The following is a 22393-nucleotide window of genomic DNA, read 5'->3' as shown; positions in this document are numbered from 1 at the left end:
AGGGACAATAAAAACTCTCAGCAAGGTCCTTGGTGTATATCAGCAAATATCTAACAGCACTTAAGTGTTCCTAGAAGTGAAACAGGAGAGCATGGAATCTCTGGAAATTGAAATAGAGACATGTTCATCAAGGTGCAAAACACAGAAGAGAATTAAAGTGCTTAAGCATGCTGTCTGTTAGTTGATGTTTTCAATGTTTAAAACAAAGGTGGAAATTAAAGATAACAATAATAAGAATTTGAAAAAAAAATTAAAATAAGGATTTTTTCTCATTATTTCTACATGTTTCCAAAGATAATTTATGTTTCTAGCCCACAAATTATACTTGGAAAACTGCACTTATTTGATTCAGTTCTGTAACTGCAAACGCAGCTGCTGAAAACAGAATTGTTTATTCTATTGCTGTGCTTTCCTGGCTGTGACCAGATGCAACCAGCTGTTAACCAGTTGCTTCTTTCTGCTCATCTCCTGGCAGTATGGTCATCAACAAGCACTACAAAATGCTTATAGCTAGCCAGAAATAAGAAACAGTTTAGACATTTACCTTAAATCAAATGATCTAGTGATTCAGTATTTATTTATCTAAGATCAGGAATCTGTTCATAGATTGACTTTAGTATGACCAAATTTGTATTTAAACTTATTCTTAGTAATGAGTTTAAATGTGCTCAACTAAGCATACATAAAATCACAACACAGGCATAAGATACAGACAGGATGTTTCAGTTTTTGCACTGGTCCTGGAGTAAATGCTTTATTATATGACCAAAAACACTCAAGGAACTTGACTACATTCCCACAGGTAATTCAATATTTGTTCCTCTGCTGTCTCCTATACAATACACAACTGATATTCCCTGGCCCATCATTATTATGTAGGCCACTTAAACACTGCATTATTATGCACTCCTCCTAAGCATTACAAATGTCAGTGAATTTCTCTCACACCCCTTCTGTGAGTAAGGATCACCATTCCTTCTATTTATGGAAGAATGCCAAAACAATAAAAATACCATTAAATTCTGGATGTCCAATTTGTTACCTATGTTACTACAGACTCCAGTTAGAAATGGAGTGCTTAGCATTTTTTTAAGTCTTGGCCCAAAAACACTGTGGTTACTTGAAAATAAAGAACATGAAATTCCTCCCTAATTTTGAAAATTTGTTTAAAAGTGACTTGCCAAGCAGAAAGAGGACTAGTATAAAATTAATTTTTTACAGGGCACTTTCTTACTTATTTGATCTTGAGATCTTTTTTTCTCTTCCAGTAATATTCTGCTTCTTTCAACTTTTGCAATCTGATCAATGTTATAAAGGGCAAAATGTTATTCAGAATGACTCTGAAGGAGGACATCCTTTGCTCTGTGTAAACCTGGAACTCTAGAGTAAAAATAGGATGTGTTGCCATCAAGAGAGACCATGACATAAACAGGCAACAGCTGAACTAGAAATGCGTAGTTATTTTTAAATGTGAAGTTTTCTTTTAAATTTAACATTTTTTAAAATGGATTTTTGGACATAACGAGAGATCAAATCCTGAATTATCATTCATCACTGACACTGACTTAGTTTATTGGTTGGAGGAACTGCAATTATTACAAATAAAAGATGTGCACGCCAGAAGAATAATCGATTCTGGACCAACTGGGTAACTCCAAAGATAATTTCACATGACCCCTCTTAAGTTCACACTTCATGGTGAGGTTATTTGCTTTTGCAAATTAAACTTAGACGCCACCCACCTAAACCAGCTGTATTTTGTCACGTTATTACTGAAAGAATTGTGAACAGAAGGCCTTTTCTACAGAAATTACAAATATGGATTTCAAAGAAAGAAATTAATTTTGTCTTTCAAGCCCAAACTAGTTTGACTAGCAATGAACAAGATTGATCCTTTGCGATCCTTAATGATTTCAAACCAGTCAAAAAGCATATCAAATCTCTCTCATTCCTGAACAAGCTCATCCGGAAGCTGGCCAGAATTCATGAATGTTCATCTATGTGAAGCTAGGAAAGCAGACCTGGCATTTCCTGGATTCGCACCAAGATCCAGAACTGAACATACCTTAGTTGCATTGGAAATGGTCTACTAAAAATGTACAGGAAGCAGATACTCAGTTTTCATTTTGGATCCCTTTCCAGCTTAACTTTGCTAAGCATAAAATCTTAATGCCTTGTTGAGAAGAAATGGTATGATACTATCTCCATGTGCAAGAGGCTTCTGATCTTCTCTGGAATGACATACCCAACTATAATGGTAAGGAAATCTCCCTCATTGTTAGAATCACATCTTTTTCCACTTGTTCCAGGATTTTACATGCAATATCAATTGAAAAAAATTCAATGTCAGCAAAAAGTGGATAAAGAGCAGCTGTAACTTCTTCTTTATTAACATTTGACTTCCTCATTATTATCAGCACTTAAATAAAATCTGTTGCTAGGAAAACAACAGAAGACTGAAAGTGAACCTCAGAAAGGCAAGAGTTATAATGATAAAAACCATTTAATTTCAATGAAAAACATTTAAAAGGTTTTTAGTAGAGGGGCTTTAATGATAATTTTGATGTCTAATTAATCATTAAATCTTCAGCATGAGTAATGATTGCTGTCATCTCAGATTGGACAGGATAATCTTTTTTCAGATGATTTTAAGCTATCTCAGTAATTTCATTTCCCATCACAAAACTAAGGCATCTTATGAGCTTTTTTTGTGGTGCTGGTTGGCTGGTTGGTTTTGGGGGGTTTTCTGAGTTGGTTTTTTGTTGGGTTTTTAGGGTTTTGTTTTGGGGGGGTTGTTTTTTTTTCTTCCAATCACAAGACGCATGGTGATCATGGGCATCTAAAGCTCACTCATAATACTTAGAAATTTAGAAACAGGAACTGTGACATGGCAATGCTTGTGCCACATCTATATCATCATTAGTTGCTTTCATCTGGACTCCACGTTCATAACTCCTTTGCAATAAGCAAGGGGTTGCGTGGCTCCTCTCCAGACTGGGTCCTACAGAATACACTTCTCATTCCTACAGAATACCTTGTAAAGTCATGGACTCCTCTTTTAAACAAAGGCAATCTACACTCTAGCATTCATTTCCTGGATGTATTAAATATTTAGGATTAAGAATGTGTTTAGCAAATATCCTCTTATCCAGTGAATTCCCACAACAAGGACACTTATTTCCATAGGAAATTCCATTCTGTTAGAACTGCCATAGAAGATGGACTGAACATGGTCAAGCTACTTTAGGAACTAACTTCTCTGTATCCTTTATAGTGTTTTTGAGACATCTTCTATAGCATAAAAATAAACCAAAATATGTATGAAAAAAATACACCAAAATATGTATAAAAAAATAAATATATCCTTAAACCTTACCAAAACAGGACATTAATTGCATGTGAAATTTTTCAGCATAGAATTTCAGTTTCCAAACCTAGCCAAAAGCCATTTTAGAGACTAAAAGTTGCATCTCAGAACAGTGCTTATGGCAGCATTATGAACTTCCACAGATCTATGGAATTTCATGATACTTCATAATCTGATTAAAATTCTGACAACTTGTGACTATTTGAAAAATCTTAGCATCAGTTTCTTGATCTCACAGTTATGACGAAAAATTCAGAAAGCGACCTCAAAGAATAAAATAAGGGAGCAAACAAAAAGTTACCCAAAGTATATTTTAATGATTTTAGGATATCTGGGACCATGCTGAGACTTGATTCATATTTAAATGGCTGGCGCTACCAACAGTGATATTCCTTTGCATAGCAGTTAACTGCTTTCATCTCCATATCACTTTCCAGTGCCAAAGCATAATGTTACTCTTCTACATCTGCCATTTGTAAGCCTCATTGCTGGGACATAGACTGCTGAAACAATTCTTCACTTTCTAAAGCAAGTGCTTTTTCTAAAGATTCAGAAGTTACACTATTAATTTCCTAACTTCTTTTTAGTATGCTCATAATGAAATACGTCTATATATGTGCAAATACTGATACAAGAAAAGACTCTGAAACTTGATAATGATAGCTAATAAAATATAAAAGCAAAGCTTTGCTCTCCTGTTGCTTTGCATACACAGTAATAAAACTACTTCCCTAGTAGGATATAAAGTTAACATCTCTTTCTAAATTGCTTCAGCACTTGTGCTCATAAAAGGTACGGTATTAAGCCTAAAGCAACATAAACGTTATTTTATGGCATAGTATGCCATTCCTTAGTAGTATTTCCTTAGTATGGAAATACTGTGGCTTATTCAAGAAAGAGGCTCCCCAAAACACTTTGGAAGGCTATGGTCTCAATTGATTGATGAGTTAGGAGATCACAGTGAGCGTGGTCACATTTAAAAAGTCAGGGCTGATAAGCCTGCAGGATGCAGATTTAATCCTCAGAAGGAAGAACAAAAAGCTAACAGAGTAATACTAATATGCAAAAGGCAAGAAGCAGCTAGCTTTAAATTAATACCTACTTAAATGGTGTAGATGGAAACAGGCCAACTTTTTAAGTGATTTAGAGGAATCCTATTTTTACCATATCACTAATTACTGAACTTTGTGAATTACTTCTCTACTTTTTAAAACTCTATTAGGCATATCTATTTAATAGATAAGTTCTTCAACACAGCATATCATACTGCAGTTGTGTTTCAGGGTGGGGTGCCACCATTATGAAGCTTGTAAGCTATAAAGCCCTACAAGGTACTTGTGAAAAAGAGGTAGAGAGGAGGAATTTCAATTTGAATGTACTGAGAGTGCAACTCAACAAGAGTGCTGTTGTTAATGATTGCAGAAATCACCACAGAGTAATGGAACTATATTCCCTCCTGAAGTGCCTTTCTTATCCTTCCTCTCAAGGGAAGGAGGAGGCAGGATACCAGTTGCATAGGATGCATAAGAATGGCCACACTAAAGCAGTTCTAAATTGGTTTCCAACTTCAGCTTCAAGCTATTCAAGGGGTGGTTAATGTTGCATAATTCAAATGAAACAACTACAGCTATTATTCAGATGAATCTCACTGATATCCTTTCACATTTGCACTCCTTTGCTTGAGAACATTTGGAATCTAAATAATGCTCCTTGACTATGATTGCTCACGTAAACATACTGTCCTGCCAGAAACCACACTGCCTCTCCAAAAGTTTGCATACATGTTCTTTCAATATTTGAAGTAATTGCTCTTCGCCAGAGAAGATGCTGGGTAAGACAATTCAGCCAAACTCCAAATAATTACTACTTCTTTGAATTGCAGTAATACTTCGAATTCCATCTGGTATGAACATCACATTCCACTATTTATTTTACAGACACACTGAAGTTTAGGACAGTGCTGGAGAGTCTGTTACCTGAATACAGTGAAACTGAGACACAGAGGGAATGAGTCATTTGACCAGGGCTACCATAAAGTATCCCAATATAAAGTTTTAAATATTAGAGCATGAACTATAACAACACTCATAAAAATGAAAAAAAAAACCCAACAAAAAACAACAGACAAAACCGCAAAAAACTTTCAGACACAATAATTAAAAAAAAATCTTTTTAGAATAAAGATAAGTGTTTTCTGATGACAGAACACAGAATCCTTTTAACTAATTTGTTGAGGAAATATGCCACAGTGGAATTTAGTATGGCTGATTAAACTATGTTAATACATTTTCCAGCTTTGGGTCCCCAGTCCCACTGCCCCATCTATGACCTTTCTAACTCAGGAATTATGTTACTTGTTCTACAAACAAGCATCCATCCATGCCACAGGATATCATAGTTGAACCAAAATTATTTGAAGTGCAAGAACAAAACAAAAAGTCCATGACATTGTGAAGCACATGTGTGTGTGTGTGCATTTGCTGAATATACTGTCTGTGATATTGCTACTATACAAAATCAAAATCTAACATGATTCTTAGAAGATTGATCTCTCTCATTTTGACTAAATATAACCTGTAAATCAATCCCACACACATCACAACACCACTATCTTTCCTAATAAGGTGTTCCCTTGCAAAGGTGCTGTGTAGAGGTAAACAGCAGCTGGGAAAATCATTTACCTTTACGAGTCACTCGTTGGAAGACACAGGATCTTACTTCTCACTGTTGTTTCCTTTCATACATTTTTCACTAGTGCAAAATCACATATATATGACAAATGTAATGTAGACACATTCTGTTTGGTGAATGTATTCATGACTTTCCTCAGAACTGTCTGGTCTGACCAAGATCTGTTTGTTGGAGGGTGGGGGGCTGAACATCTGATCCTGAAAGTATCAACAATCCTTCAAGCCTTCTTCTTCAGGCTGACAATTGTATGCTTCAATTTCGAGTGTACAGGACAGAAATAGTACCAACAGACTGGAAAATTAGTCAACACATCTGCATCATGAATCTTTTTACCAGATTCAAGCCTCAGTTACTAACCCAGAAAAAATAGGTAAGCACATAAGATAATTAAATTAAACTCATGAGCAAGAGCAGGATGAAGCAATCTTAATGTGGATCTGCATGCGGTGATACAGTTTTTCTTGAAAAAATAATATTATTGCAGTTGAAGCACGTCAATTATTGATGAGATATATATAGGGCTTTCCTAATAATGTACACCAAGAAAGATGTATTTCTCTTTTGTCTTATCTCATCCCTTGGTCGTCCCTTGATCACTTGCTCCTGCCTTTCATTCACAAAATTGTGTAAAACAGCACCACTGCAGAAAGAAGGATGCAAGATCCTTTTGGTATCCAACAAAACTAAGAAAATGGAGTTGCCTTACCACCATCCTTTGAACCTCTGTGGGAACAGTTGTTAATTACCAAAACTTAGAGGAAATGATTCCCATTCTCACTTGTTTTAAGGTCCCTTTAAGGCTAGAGCACTGTGAGCGGACTCAGTGTAAATAAGGCTCATTAAGTTTAATGCTGATGATGTCTGGCCAGTGTTAGTGCAAGGAAAGTTTTGCTTGCCCTTTTGCTTACTATTTCTACTGCAGCATCTTGTTTCCTTCCTGAGACCAAGGCAATTTTTAGCTATTTATGGGCAAATAGTGCAATCTTAACCTAGATTGGGAAGCAAGGAGCATGAAAGCTGCTATCCCATTCTTTCTCGTTCTTCTTGCTGAAGGCAAATAATTATGAAAGGGGAAGAAAAATCTGCACTTCCCCCTCCTCCACGCCCCATTACATTTTTTTGCATTACATCACACAAACCGTTCTGAAAAAAAAAAAGTGTATAATTTGTACTGTGAAGTGTCAGTGTAACAAGAGGGGTTTTTTCATTCAAAATGTAAATGCTGTTATCAACATCTGGAGGACTGCAGCCTTAGGCACCATTACACGAAGCAAGAGATTTGGATAGGATACATTCAATCTTGCTTTAATGGTGTGATGCTCTGCCAAGATAAGCTTCTAATCTTTGACACATTTTATTTTGAAAAATGTTATCTTCAGGTGTAAAGGAAATTCCTCTTCACTGAGGAGAGTTTTGTAGCCATGTATGTGCGTGACCACATATTTCATGAACATCTTTCCTGATCTGAATAAACCAGCAACAACCATTCCTCTGATTACAACCTCATACACCAATGGATTTAAATAACAACAAAAGGAAAGGACTCAAACTCTTACTAATGGCTCTGTAAGAGAATTATTTTCCATCAGCATGCTGAACTTTAAATCCATTGCTCCTAATTAAAGGAAGTCAGTCTCTCAAAAACTTCTTTGCCAAGCCTCTCTGCCTTTAGCCTTACTCAGAATCTCTTCTCAAGTCCTCACACCATGCCAAAGTCTTCACTTTTGTCATGCCTCACTTTCCACTTTGATAAAAAACCCCAAACAGTTGTGGCTTCCTGCTGTGACTGCTCTGGTGTAATGTGTGGCAATTTTCTCCAAAACTGTCATAATGCACATGCCTGTGGACTGCTCAAAACTGTCACTGAGTAGGATTCTGTGTCCATCTTTGTCCCATTGGTTCAGCTGCAGCTTTGAAGTGACCTGAGAAAACAGCTGGAAGTGAGGATGCACTTACCATGTACCCTGCACAAAGCTCTAATGGCAGAACAAAAAGGTCATGTCTGGGAAAAGTAAACATATAACATAGACTTACATATTTGCCTTGTGAGCCTTTAATCACCCAGCAGACATTCCTATGAAGGAGTGGGAAAAAAGGAGGACATGACAGTCAAGTAGAATTATAGGAAGCACACAGCTCACCCAATGCCAAAATCTCCAAAGGCAACACATAATCACAAGGCTGACTAGGTACTGCTAAATTCAGTTCTGCAATGCCCGACTACTAGACATCCTCAAATGAGGATATATGATGCTGAACACTGCTACTTCGGGGCAAGTACCTACATCCAAAGAGAAAGTAAACCACTTTTCTTAGAGCTTGGGAGCATTCTCCCCCAGAGAACCTATAGTACAGGAGGATATTTCAAGTGAATAATACTGTGGTGATTGTGAAAAAGATTCTCAGCTGGTTTAAATCAGTAGAAGTTTACTAAAATCAACCAGCTAAAAGTCAACTAAAATTTTAAAATCATGTTCAAGTAGAAAAGTTTGATAGTAAATCTGGCAGAAACACAAATCCCACTTTTTTCTTGGACTAAAGAAAAATTGGAAATTTTACTGGTAAGCACACTGACCCCTCCCTTAGTCCTGCATACTCAGCAGCAGTGGTTCCTAGGATGTCATTCCAAAACCTGCTTTTCAACAACTCAGACATATAGGTTCCACTTTCTTGGGTCATCTGTCTCCATAACCCACACGCATCACAGATGTAAAAAGTCATACCTTTTATATCCAATTCAGTTTGTAACTTTTCACTGTGACATTAATGTGACTTAAGTATTTCCCAGAAGTATTGGTCACTATAACACAGGGCTCAATTCATTCACTAAAGGTTTGCAGAGCTCCTGGAAGTGACCAACTTCAGATAATGAGAGCATTGGATTAAATATAGGTTTAGACCTCTTTTTTTTTAATCTTTCCCTTTATCTCTATCCAAATCCTCACTCTCTTTTGCCTGTTGCCACTATAGCACTTCAGATTCTGGCACAGAATCAGTAAAGGAGGTATTTCAAGACATGGTAAATCAAGTTATTCAATGCTTTCCCTGGCTTCCTTTCTCAGAGGTTAAATATGTTTTCAAACCAGTAAAAGAAGTGAAAGTTCTTTCAAGTCTCACTTCTCACAAGGCAGGACAAGCAGAAGGGGGTTTTCCAATATTCATAGCTAACAACTTGCAAGCTTCAGAAGAGTTTTTTTTCCTTTTCTGAGCCATGGGAAATGCACAAAGGCTTACTCATTATCTCTTTATGTCATCTCCAAAATGACAGATGCAGGGCTATCAGCATAATGGGACAAGGAATGTACACATACATCACGTTTCATTATCCACCTTTACTTTAACTCAGATTCCTAAGCCAGCTCCAGGAAAGAATGCCAGCATTTATGTGCATATGAGAGCTCTATGTTAATTTCATGAGAGCAAGCTTGCAGAAATAACATAGTCTTAACATGTAGTTACTGTCTGTATATAATAATATCCCAGTTCCAAAGAGGCTGAAACATTTATTTTTGTAAATATATTGAAAAAACCTCATACTCATATTACAACTAATAAGAAAATGTCTGCAATGACACAATTCACACAACAGGTAGAAATGCCATTGTATCTCAGAAGGAGCTGCAGAAACAGAGGAGACATTTTTATAACCTTGTTAAGTAGTGATACATTTTTCTAAGTAATTATCTTGATGTCAGTTCAAATCCAAAAGCAATGCAATCAGAAGAATATGGCCAAATGTGTATGCAACCATCCCAATAGCTGGCCAAGCCAGACGGAGCTATTTGTCAAAATACTAATCACCACTTCAGCATTTCCCTGTGGCATGCCAAATGCACTTTTCATTTTTACAGTAGCTGCTGACCAACACTCAGCACTTATTGTCAAACGTGATGATATTCTATGAGAAGCAGTTTCCACTGCTATTTATATGCTCACTATTTTTGAAAGTTAACCTAAGATATGGGGGGGAAGGAAAGGGAAAAATTAGTATCATCACTACAAGTATTAAATTGCTTGTCCAAATTAGGCTTAAAAAAAGGACTTTATGAAACTGGTGCTTCAGTCAAACAAAAGCAACCACAACAAATACAGATCAACTGGAGATACATCCATGGCAGAACATAAGATTAAATTATATAATGAGTATTATTCATAAGGCATTATTCATTTCACCTTCAAGTAGACATCTAAAGAAAGTCAAATGGATTGTGGCAAATGTTCCCCACTGATTATGGAGGCAGCCTATAATGACTACCTGAGATGTACATTTCTGCACTGTAGCCATCCCTTAAGGTGAAATGAATTCCTTTGTTTCATTCCAGCACTTATTCCTACTTTCTACATAGCAGAGCAACTCCACCTTCATTGCAGAGTATTATTCCTCCATCATATTAGTAGAAACATACTACAAGCCAAAGCTCTAGCAATTTTTTACTGTCTTAGTTATTATAAACACGCATTTTTCCTGAAGTTCTCAAAACACTTCACAGAGGTGCTAACCATCATTACCATTTTACAAGAGAGGAAAACAAGACAGTTAACATGAAAATTAATGTGACCTTGCCCGTGATCTGGGACAGCAAAAAAGGTTAAACTAAAACCAGAATCAAAACACCAGGACTCACTCTTTCATCCTGCATTTTATCCTACCTTCAAATAATCATCATCTACCATCAGTCCAGCTCTGCTTCATACTATTCAACAAAATCATAGGCCTGAAAAGTGAGTATGAATATTGGCATGAAAAATAAAATAGTGAATTATATTAAATACTTACTTTAATAGTTTAAGACAAATACTACTCCTGTTTACAACAAGGTACATCCACACAGCACACTGGAACATGATGCAGTTGCCTGGCTGGCATTGGCTAGTGTCAGAATGCAACACTAGAGCAGTTTCAAAATTATGCTGAGCTCATGTTATTAGCCTTGTGAAGGGAGAAAACTTACTCTACTGAGCAGTGGTCCAAGCAAATGCAGTTTATGTATATATTTTGGTATTTGAGTTATCAACAGAGCAATGTGCTTTGTAAATTTATTAGCCCAGTTCAATCCATGTGAACTGGGGATGGTCTTCATGCTCCACTGCCCCATGTAGACATATCCTAAATTCCCTGTAAAAGCAGCTAACTAAAATAGTACTGCAGATCATCCTTAAAAAAGAAAAATATTATAGACAAGGATTCCACATTTTTAATGTTTTAAAAACATTTCTGAAGCAGATAAACAGTTTTAAAAATTTACCGTAGGGTAAGTTGGAGTATAAAACTACACCTGTACACAATACACACCTGTGTACACAGACACATGCTCCTGCATAAATACAACACTCTTCTCCCACTGACAAGTTTACTATATTCACTTCGCTGCTACTTCTTGTAAGTACATTAAACTACCAAAGCATGCTCTTTTTTTAGTTGCTTAGCAAAGAAGCATTTCAGTAATATTTTTTCCAGAGTAGGAAAAAAAATGAGTCCTCAACACCATGACACACTGGAAGGAGGATGCCTTCCAACCATGTATCTGTACTGTTGGCTTGCCAAGAACAAGTCTTCACCAGTAGTCTGAAACCCTGGCACCCGAATGTGATTTTCTGCACTGATTAATGCTGATCTAGGCTGCCTGCACCCGGAATACAAGTCAAAGGAGCAGGAATGCCAGCACAGTACTAGTATGTTTGAAGAAACAATCTTGCCAAAACGCTACATATTTAGCACTCTGGAACTGATGCAATGAAAACTGTTGTTAGAAGACTTGGGCAATTTCAGGATAGAAACAAAACATAAATTTTCACCATTATTCTCTTCCTTTAATATAAATTTCCTCTTTTTCAAAATAATGAACAGTTTCATATTCCTTTGCTAATGTGACCCATCTATTGTACACTTTGATATAAAACAGAATTGCATTTGATAATATCAAAAATATTTTAGTTATGTTAAAGAGAAATTCTTAGCAATGAAATTATGTCATTGGAAAACAAATAACAATACAGAAAATCTCAATACTATAATGGCTCATAAATATTTGATTACTGAGGAAAAAACATTTTACATATGATGTCCAATCACATGAACATAGCTGTGCACTATCAAATCAGGATTACAGTTTTTGGTGTTTCAGTTAACAATAAGACAAGGAAGGCCTTTCTATACAATGATTCAAAGAGAAATTACATCAGAAATCAAGGAGATACTTGTAGAACAGTGGAAACACCACCAAATACACGTTTTTAAGTTTTCTCTGCTCTAAGTCAAAGTCATTTTTAAACTCTTGTAATTAAGGGCTGCAAGGACATTACAATTTTGACTGCTTCTTCCTCCTCAACACTTCAAATTATCCAATCAAAAGTCATTAAAGACCATCAAATAATTAATTTTAATAAAAGCAAAGGCAAAACCAGTGATAATATAATTCCGCCAAAACACCATGAAATCGTTTCTTCTCTCATTTATACCCTCTTTGGGGTGGCTACAAGAATAACATGCTGTCTTCTGTCTTGTACTGCCTTTTCCAGTGTTTCACCTTGGCTTGCTGCACACTGGATGCTTCGTGTTCAGTTTTCTCACTTTTTTCCCTGTCACTTCAGAAACTGAGGATTGAGTCAGCAGAACTACCCTTATAATGCCATGAGAGACAGGTTTAGATGGAAGTTGACAGATCTAGATCTTACAGCATGTTTTCAGATATTTCAGCAATATGTGGCAGCACCAAATTTTTATAGACATATGGATAGCCAATGCCAGAGCTTCAATGCTGATGAGCCCTAAAAACATTCAAAGCAGAACACTGCAATCAACAGTAATCCAGCATTAAATATGATCAGTATAATAAATGATCTATTACTCACTGAAAGGAAAAAATTCTAATAATAAACCACATTTGTTATGGCACTTGCTTCTAAAACTCTTCACTTCTGAAAATCTGTACTCTGTCACACTATTTTGCCATAATTATGTACAATAATCAGAATGAGACCCCTCTTTCAGTCTCCTATTGGTCATGGCTTGCTTCAAGGCACTTTTCTAACTTACAGGCTGTGGTTCATACAAAACTCCCTGGCATTTGCCTGGAAAAACATATGAATATATTAAATATATGAGTAGATTGTAGGAGCTGCTGAAACAAATGCAAACCTGGCTCTATTGAGTCTGGGTTTTCATCTCTAGCAAACATTTACTTTTTCAAGGCTCAGGTGTTCATGATTCGGCAAGGAAAGAACTGGAGCATTCCACAGAAGCCCTTGGGAATTTGACCAAGTGCCATTAAGGACACAGCCAACTCTCTCAGGGAAATTATGACAGGCATACAGAAAAGGAGGAAATGGTAAGACATCCTAAGATTGTGGCATAACTCTTCATACATTGCTGTTCACAGCCAGAGATACATCAATAATTTCTGACACGTAAATAAACAAAGCTTTGACATGCTGATTTACTAAAGCAGGAATGGTGAGAATAATAAAACCATCAAAACTCCAAAAAGGCCTTTAATGTGTCTGAAGATATTTTCATTACTGCAATAAGTGTTAAGTGTTTCCTTTGCTGTTAACAGTTTTTACAGCAAAGCTTTGAAGATTGTCTCACAGGTTATCAGCAAAGCTTCCATCCATTGGATATAAAATAAGAACAAACTAAACAATCCAGAAAACTACTTTCAAGTTGTGATCCAGGACTAAAGATGGAATCACAACAGGACAGACCTGTTTCTGATCTCCTCTGGCACAGTCTCTGTGGAAGGAAGCCATCTCAATTGACACCAGCTGAGAGTCTGATGCATCCTTATTCGCTCTCTTTTAAGTTCATATTTTTCTTTTTTTCCCTCTTCTATTCTAGTCACCAACACTATTCTTGCCAGTCACTAATAGTTCTTAAAGGCTAATCTTCCTGCTAGCTTGCATTTGCAAATGAATCTCAGATGCAGGAAATGAAAGGCTTCCTCTCAAACATAAAGCAGATTCCAATTGAAAACTAAAGAATTCACGCTTAAAACATTCTCCAACAATGTCCTTCTCTATTGGTAACATTTGGAGATGTTTGAAAGGGAGCTAATGAGGACAGGTTTATGTGACTGGTTATAATTTTACCTTCCCAACTGCACATTTCACATTTGTCTCAGTGAATTATCTGGTAAAATATTTCATGATAATGAATAGTTTAAAAGGCTTTGTAACTGGAAAAACATTTCAAGTTAAAGTTTCAAAAGTAGTTGGTTAAGTGAGCTTGCATAAAAATGCACAAATAGCTAATTGCTAAAAAAAAAAAAGCTAAAACATTTAAGCACACATAAACATAAAACATTGTAATGCTTCAAACCACTAAATGATTGAATATATGATGAGAAAGCAGAGGAGGACAAGTAGAAAAGGAACTGGGTAAGAATCAGGAAAAACTGTCAAGTAGCCCATTTTACAAGCCGTGTGAACAACCCTAAAGATCTCCAATGTTCACTCATCAAATCCTGTTGTGCTATTAAAAAGATTTTAGCAAAAATAAGCTTTTCAGAGAATTTAATTAAGAACAACAAGTCTTGTTGATGAAGTGGCAATGTGGCATTTCCATAGAGCAGTGTGAGGAGAAAAACTTACTTGATGAAGCTGTCAGACCTGACCAGTCCTCTTCCCACCTGCTATTATCCACAGCAGGTCAAGAGAAGCAGGAAGCTGCCGTTCAGTGTGGTTGTTTCCTCTCCATGCTTATGAACTGCAAAATATGACTTTTCTAGGCTTCACTAAATTAATTTTCCAAAGAGTTCTCACCTGGTTTTAACAGACAGTGGAGTGTGTACTGACTGAATAGGCTCAAAACATTGACTTTCAAAGAAAAACTGAAGACCTGTGACGAGATTATTTTATAAAGACATGCAACTGTACAAGAGGTGTGCCACACTTGCTGTGGCTGAAGGATTTGCATCACAGATACCTTCAGAATTACTGGTAGATGACAATTACTGTTTATTTGCAGCATGGTAACACAGTTTAGTGTCTCAGTGTGCAGAATGTGAATTATGTTCACCATAGTTAAAAAAAAAAAAGGCGAAACCCCAGCAACTCTACTGACAGTCTTTTGTTAACTTTTTGCAAAAGTTAACAGATTATTCTAACAAAACCCAAGTTTAGCATTGCTCTTATATCCATGAGACCAGGGAAAAAATGTTAGAGGGAAGATTTATCCTTCATCAAGAAAAATTCTGTTAGAGAACACCTAGGAAACTTGACATCCACAAAGTCCATGGGAAACATCCATGGCTGCTGAAAGAGCTGGCAGACACCATAGCAAGGCCACTCACAATCGTCTTTGGAAGGCTGTGGTCATCAGAGGTGCCTGAGGACTAAGAGAAAGTAAATGTCACCCCAGTATTCAAAAAGGGTGAGATGGAGGACCCAGGCAGCTACAAGCTGCTCAGCCTCACTTCAGTCCTTGCAAAGGTGATGGAGGCCTTCTCTACACACATAGAAGACAGGAAGAGTATCGGGAGCAGTCAGCATGGATCCACTAAAGGTAAATCATGCCTGACCAACCTGATCGCCTTCTATAGTGAAACAGCTTCCTGTAGGGGAGAGAAGTAGACATTGTCTACTTTATTGTCAGGAACACAACAGTTGTGTCTCGCAACATACTCGTAGGCGAACTCAGAAGTGAGGACCTCCTAAGTGGAGAGTGAAGTGGATTGGGAATGAATGGAAGATCTCTGAGGGTTATAAATCAGTGTCACAGGGTCTACTTGGAGGCCCACCACAAGTGGTGTCCCCCAGAGTTCTGTACTGGGCCCAGCATTGTTTAACTTATTCATCAATGGCTTGGATGAAGGGGCAGATGTCTCCTCAGCAAGTTCACTGATGACACAAAGCTGTCAGAAGTGGCTGATATCCTGAGGGTTGTGCAGCCCTCTAGAAGGACCTTGACATGTTGGAGAGTTGGGCAGAAAAGAATCATCTGAAATTTAACAAAGATAAATGCAGGGTCCTACACCTGGGGAGGAATAAACCCACACATCTGTAAAGGCTGGGGCTGACCTGCTGGAAAACAGGTCTGTGAAGAAGGGCCTGGCAGGTAAGTCAGCAGGGTGTCCTGTTGGCCAAGAAGGTCAGTGGTGTCCTAGGGTGTATATGGAAGAGTGATGTCAGCAGGTTGAGGGAGATGATCCTGCCCCTCTACTCAGCCCTACTGAGGCTGCATTTGGAGTGCTGTGTCCATTTCTGGGCTCCTCAGTACAAGAGAGACATGGCTCCTAGAGTGGGCCCAGAGGAGGGCAACAAAGATGATTACGGGACTGGAATATCTCTCTTGCAAGAAAAGGCTGAAGGAGCTGGGCCTGTTTAACCTCAAGGAGAGATAACTTAGAGGGGACCTCATCAATCTATATAAGCATCTGAAAGGAAGGTGTCCAGAGGCTGGAGTCAGGCTCTTCTTGGTGGTGCCAACCACTAAGATGAAAGGCAATGGGCAGAAATGCAAGTTCTACCTGAATATGAGGAAGAACTTCTTTCCTGTGTGGGTGATCACGTACTGGAACAGATTGCCCAGAAAGGTAGTGGAGTCTCCCTTACTTGAGATATTCAAGAACTCTTTGGATGCAATCCTGTGTCATGTGCTCTAGGATGACCCTGTTTGAGCAGGGAGTTTGGAATAGGTGACCGCTGCAGTCTCATCCAATCTTACTCTGTGAGTCTGTGATTGCTCGATTACGTACCATCAAGGCATTTTTAACCTACTCACCTGTTACAGAAAAAATATTTGCCACAGCTGTTGTCCTGAAATGCACGTGCATATTGAATGTATTCATTGTCTCACAGGTACTAAGAAACAGCAGTGTAGCACAAGAGCAATGCACAAGTATCTGCTGCTTAATGACATCAAGCATCAGTGTTATGTCACTGATGCTTGATGTCACTAAGCAGCAGATACTTCTGCAATTTAGGGAAGCTATAACTTTCTACTGATGAATGTATACTTGCCAGAATGATAAATGCTTGTAAGTGATTTTACAGTTAGGATATAGTTTCATGCCTTTGTATACATTTAGGAGGAAGTAATTACTGTAATAATGTGTGGGGGTTATTTTAAAAGAGAATTTATCCTCAGATATTGTATTAATAATAATGTTTATTGTGGTAGCCTAACAGGCACAATGACGTATTGTTTCTCTATGATCATTTTTTGTGTGCAAAGAAAATATTTAAATGTTGAATTAAATAAATTCAAATTTTTAAAATTGAGGTACTTGGTTTCCTCTTGGCCTAGTCTCTTAAGAGAAACAAACACATTCAAAGTAGTTAAATGTAGTTATCTGTGTATTGTTCCCTGACATGAATTTTGAACTCAATAGGCAGTTTCAACCTACGGGGAGGAAAGATCTACAAAATGTTAAAACTCTTCCAGTTCTCTGTAAATTTGGAAACTGGAGAGAGAAAAGAGTTCCTATTAATACTTCAACCAAGAAAAGTTTTAAAATAATTCTGAATTAGACACCAAAAATCCTCATAAAAAGAGACAGGTGAAACAAGGCTTTCAAAATTTGTTTCTAATACATGTCTGTCATACATAGGTCAATCAAGGGATGAGATATAGCCAGCATGGGTTTAGGAAGGGTCCTGGCTGACCAACCTGATCTCCTTTTACGACTGGTGACCTGCCTGGTAGATGATGGGAAAGCTGTGGATGTGTCTACCTGGACTTCAGCAAAGACTTTGACGCTGTCTCCCACAGTATACTCCTAGAAAAGCTGCAGCCCACGGCTTGGACCAGTGCACTCTCTACTGGGTTAAGAGCTGGGCTGGGTGGCCAGGCCCAGAGAGTGCTGGTGAACGGAGCTGCATCCAGCTGGCTGGTCACTAGTGGTGTCCCCCAGAGGTCAGTGTTGGGTCCAGTCCTGTTTAATACATCTATTGATGATCTGAATGATGGGATCGAGTCCACTGTTAGCAAATTTGCAGATGACAACAAGTTGGGTGGGAGTCTTTATCTGCTGGAGGGTAGAAAAGCTCTGCAGATGGATCTGGACAGGCTGGATCCAACAGTATGGGTTCAACAAGGCCAAGTGCCAGGTCCTACCCTTTGGCTCAATAACCCTAGGCAGCACTACAGGCTTGGGGACAGAGTGGCTGGAAACCTGACCAGTGGAAAAGGACCTGGGGGTGCAGATCGACAGTGGCTGAACATGAGCCAGCATGTGCCCAGGTAGCAATGAAGGCCAATGGCATCCTGTTCTGTTTTAGGAATAGTGTGACCAGCAGGACCAGGGAAGTGACTCCTCCCCTATATTTGGCACAGTTGAGGCTGCACCTTGAGTACTGTGTCCAGTACTGGCTCCTCAATTCAGGAAGCACATTCAGGTGCTGAAGCAGGGCCAGAGAAGGGCAATGAAGCTAGTGAAGGGTCTGGAGTGCATATCCTGTGAGGAATGACTGAGGGAGCTGGGATTGCTTAGCCTGGAGAAAAGGACACTCAGGAGTGACCTTATCACTCTCTCTACAACTCCCTGAAATGAGTTGTGCCAGGTGGGGGTCAGCCTCTTTTTCTGGGCACCAGTGACAGGACATCATCTTAAGCTACACCAGGGGAGGTTTAGGTTGGACATTAGAAAGAAATTCTTCACAGAAAAGGTGATTATGTATTGGAACAGTCTGCCCAGAAAGGTGGTGGAGTCACAGTCCCTGGAGGTGTTTAAGGAAAGACTGGACATAGCACTCAGTGTCATGGTCCAGTTGACATGGTAGTGATTGATTGGACACAATGATCTCAGAGGTCTCTTCCAACTTGATTGATTCTACGATTCTGTGACTCTATGTACACAGCCACATTATGAAACATTTCACTTAGTGGTCTTACCAGTAACTTTTTGAAGCTATTTTTATTTTGTTTTGCTTTAGAATACAATCATAAGATAACAAATGCTTAGATGTTTATCTAGCCATATATAGGGTTTGAAAATCTGCTGCAAGTAGGATATTTTCCTAAGAAAGTGCTATCAGCTTCTGCCAAATCCAAAAACCACATTTCTAGTCCTTCTGGTTTTAATGAAAATCTTCCAATGCTCTCTGAGCTACTAGAAGGGAAGCTGAAGAAGACTAGTACACAAACACCTGTCTGACCAACCACTTTTGAAGAAATCAAATATATACAAAGACTAGAGAAAGCAGAAAGTTCATTTTCTTTTCATCAGCTATTAAAAAGTGATTTTTGATTTATCTCGGAACACTTAAAGGTGGAGCATTCAACCATAGTTACTTGTTTAAATCCAGTATCTCTTCTGTTGTTAGCAGCCAGAGCACTATTCTATTATCAGACTATTTCTTTTTAATAATATGAGCCCAAAATTAGTTTTAATTATATAGAGTTAGTTCCTCTGATTACTAGGTACTCCTTAAAGTGCTTCTGGATGCACAGGTGAGACTGGCTAGGGACCTCTGCAGTGACTGTAAGTGAAATAACTCAAGTTTTTCAACATCTTGGTCATGTGAAACATTATACAAGACTAAGTATTATGGCTGGTATTTGAGAGTTTTTATGTCACAAAAAAATCTGTGATTCTTTGTAGGAGTGACATGCAAAGGTCTTTGGGACTCTCACTATTCTCTCATCTTAATGGATGATGCTGACACACTGTAAGAATTCGTGGGAAAGCAATTGCTACCTCAGACTGTTACAATCAGCATACCAGGGAATTGTTTCAGTTTTCATATGTGACACTGAGCAAGTCCCTAATCCTGTCTCACCTGAATGGGAGTAAAAGTAATACCAGAGTTTACCTTCAGGGAAACTGGCAAGAGAAATAGTTTAGATTACACACTCTCAGCAGCTACACAGCAGGGAGCAGCACAACTTCCTAGCAAATTTGTTTAACGTATGCAAGAGTAAATCTGCTCCTCTAAATCTAGCAGCTTCTGTAACTGTTATGCTAACTTTAACAGCTACCTCCAAATACTTAACCCACCTGAAAATTTCACTACTGCTACCTAATAGGCAGCATATTATGACTAAGAAAAAAAATAACAATCTATGAGTGCTCATACCTACGTCCTTTCTACTCCTACACAGAAAGTTTCATATGTAGTTTATGCTGGTTGAGACACAACAGGGATACATCATTCCAATTCTGTGAGACTTTTGCCAAGTGCACTCAGAGCACTGGGGTACTGGCCACTTTCCTCACACCCCAATTAATGAAACCCTTTATAAAATTTTCTACACTGTAACATGGAGTCAAGACAATACATATGCTACTTCTGACTAGTAAAACTCAGAGATGTACTGAAGTTTGTGTGCTTTTGAGGAAGACAACTGCACACATATCAATAGTACCCTGTTTCTTTAGATCCTCTCAACAGCTGCAGGCTGTAAGCATGAAAGAAATTTATCTCATACAGCATTTCTTAATGAATCAATAACAATGAATGGGAAAATGTTCTGGAGCCCTGACCACCATGGTGTAACTTACCTGTGTATTATGCCCAAGTATGTGCACCCAAGCTCTCAGCACAGTGATTTTTGCCACCATTACGCCAAATTAAAGACCGCTAGATCCACACAGATTCTTACTGCTGTGCGAGCAAAAGTATCCTTTAGCCTTTCATACACTTTTTTACATCTCTTTTTCTACTTTTCCAGGTAATGAATTCTCACAATGTCTTAATATATCTGCTACACAACTGGTTTATACTGGGCCCAAGTTCTAGTATTAGCACATCTTAATTGCCAAGTTTTTCCAGTGAAATTATATAATCAGAAATTTACAGTAACTACGAGTAATTTCAGATTTCCATTTCCCTTGAGGCTTCTTTATGTATGCAATTTCAGGGACAGAAGACATCAGAAAAAGAAAAGCACATGTTGATAAAATATCCCAAAGTAAGCATCAGCCAAAATGCCACAAAGATTTGTGCAGTCCTACCAAAGCTTTCCACGTCTTTCTTAACTGTAAAAGACAAAGCAATAGATGTGCAGTTTAAGCAAGTCTTTTAACCTAAAGTGCTCGAACATGCCAATGTTTCTCAGTGTATTGCTTTCCATTTCCTGTTTGTTGAGGGGTTTGTTTTTGTTGGTTCAGTATTTTTTGGCAATGAAAGTTACTTTGAAAGATCTGCCTTGAGTGTTACCCATCATTGTTGTTCTCATCCAGAGTACTACAAAAGATATCAAACACCACAGTGGAACTTTCCTGGAAGCTGACAGCTTTATTCCCATGCACATACATATGGGAGCATTAAAAATTTAAGAAAAGGAAAATTAAAAAAGGCTGTTGAGAAAATCTAGGTGAGAATTTATAATAATTTAACAATCAACCAGCTATGCTTATTTCTATGGAAGACAAAAGTAATTAAAGGACTAAATCATATATAGTTGTTTCAATCCATGAAGGTGCTCAATTAATGAGTATGAATAAATGGTTCACACATTCTCTGAGCCGCATACTAACTGTTCATGTTTCCTCACAAGCTGTAACCTGTTTAAGGCTACTGAAATGTGTGTGTGTGTGGGTAAATCCCAACCACCCACACCTTTTTTGTCCAGAGAAATAATCCAAACAGAAATTAATAAAGCTCAGTGCTTTCACAAGACTTCAAATCTTCAAAGAACCGGGCACACATTAGCTAATCAATGAATTCCCCTGTCTTGAATCCAAAGTGTATTAGAGGAATGGAGGCCAAATCACCAAAGTTCAGGGAAGCCTGGCCTCAAACACCTCACCAGCTTTATGCTACGGGGGCTGGCGGCAACCCCGACAAGTAAGTCCAGCGCTACTCTGCTTTATGGTGCGCCATCGCTGCCACAGCTGAGCCCAGCCAAGCTGCAACTCATAGCGGGGTATCTAAGTCACCCCCAGCACCCCGTCCTTAAATCAGGTTCACTTGGAAGCTCCGGTACAGACGATTCACCTTCCAGGTGCTCTTTCTGCTCTCAGCAAGGACCAACAGAAGACTCACAAGCAAAACTGCAACCAGCCACCGGTGAGGGAAAATGCAGGCAGGGGCAAGTTGTGGGAGCAAGGAACCTGGCAGAAGCTGCCTGCCTTGGCTGGGGCATTTGCAGAGCAGTGGCTACCTTTAGTGAGCCAATCCCAACCCTCACGCCCCTCCAGCTCCCCGGAGTGCCCGGCCAGCCGCACCGCTGCGCCGGACACGGCGGCTGCAGCAGCTCGCCGGCACCCCAGACGGCTCCCGAGGCTGTCTCAGGGCACTCACTGATGGGCTATGGAGTCTCCAGGTTTTGGCTACAGAAGTGTTACATGGAGTCGAGGAAGGGATCACCACGCGGGACAAGCAGGACCTTCCTGCCCAAAACTGCCCGAGGCGACGAGGCGAAGTGGCACATGGCACATCCCTGCATCCCTC

The sequence above is a fragment of the Pithys albifrons genome, chromosome 2, assembly GCF_047495875.1.
Source record: "Pithys albifrons albifrons isolate INPA30051 chromosome 2, PitAlb_v1, whole genome shotgun sequence".
Lineage (NCBI taxonomy): Eukaryota > Metazoa > Chordata > Aves > Passeriformes > Thamnophilidae > Pithys > Pithys albifrons.
Note: the sequence above shows the minus strand (reverse complement) of the source record.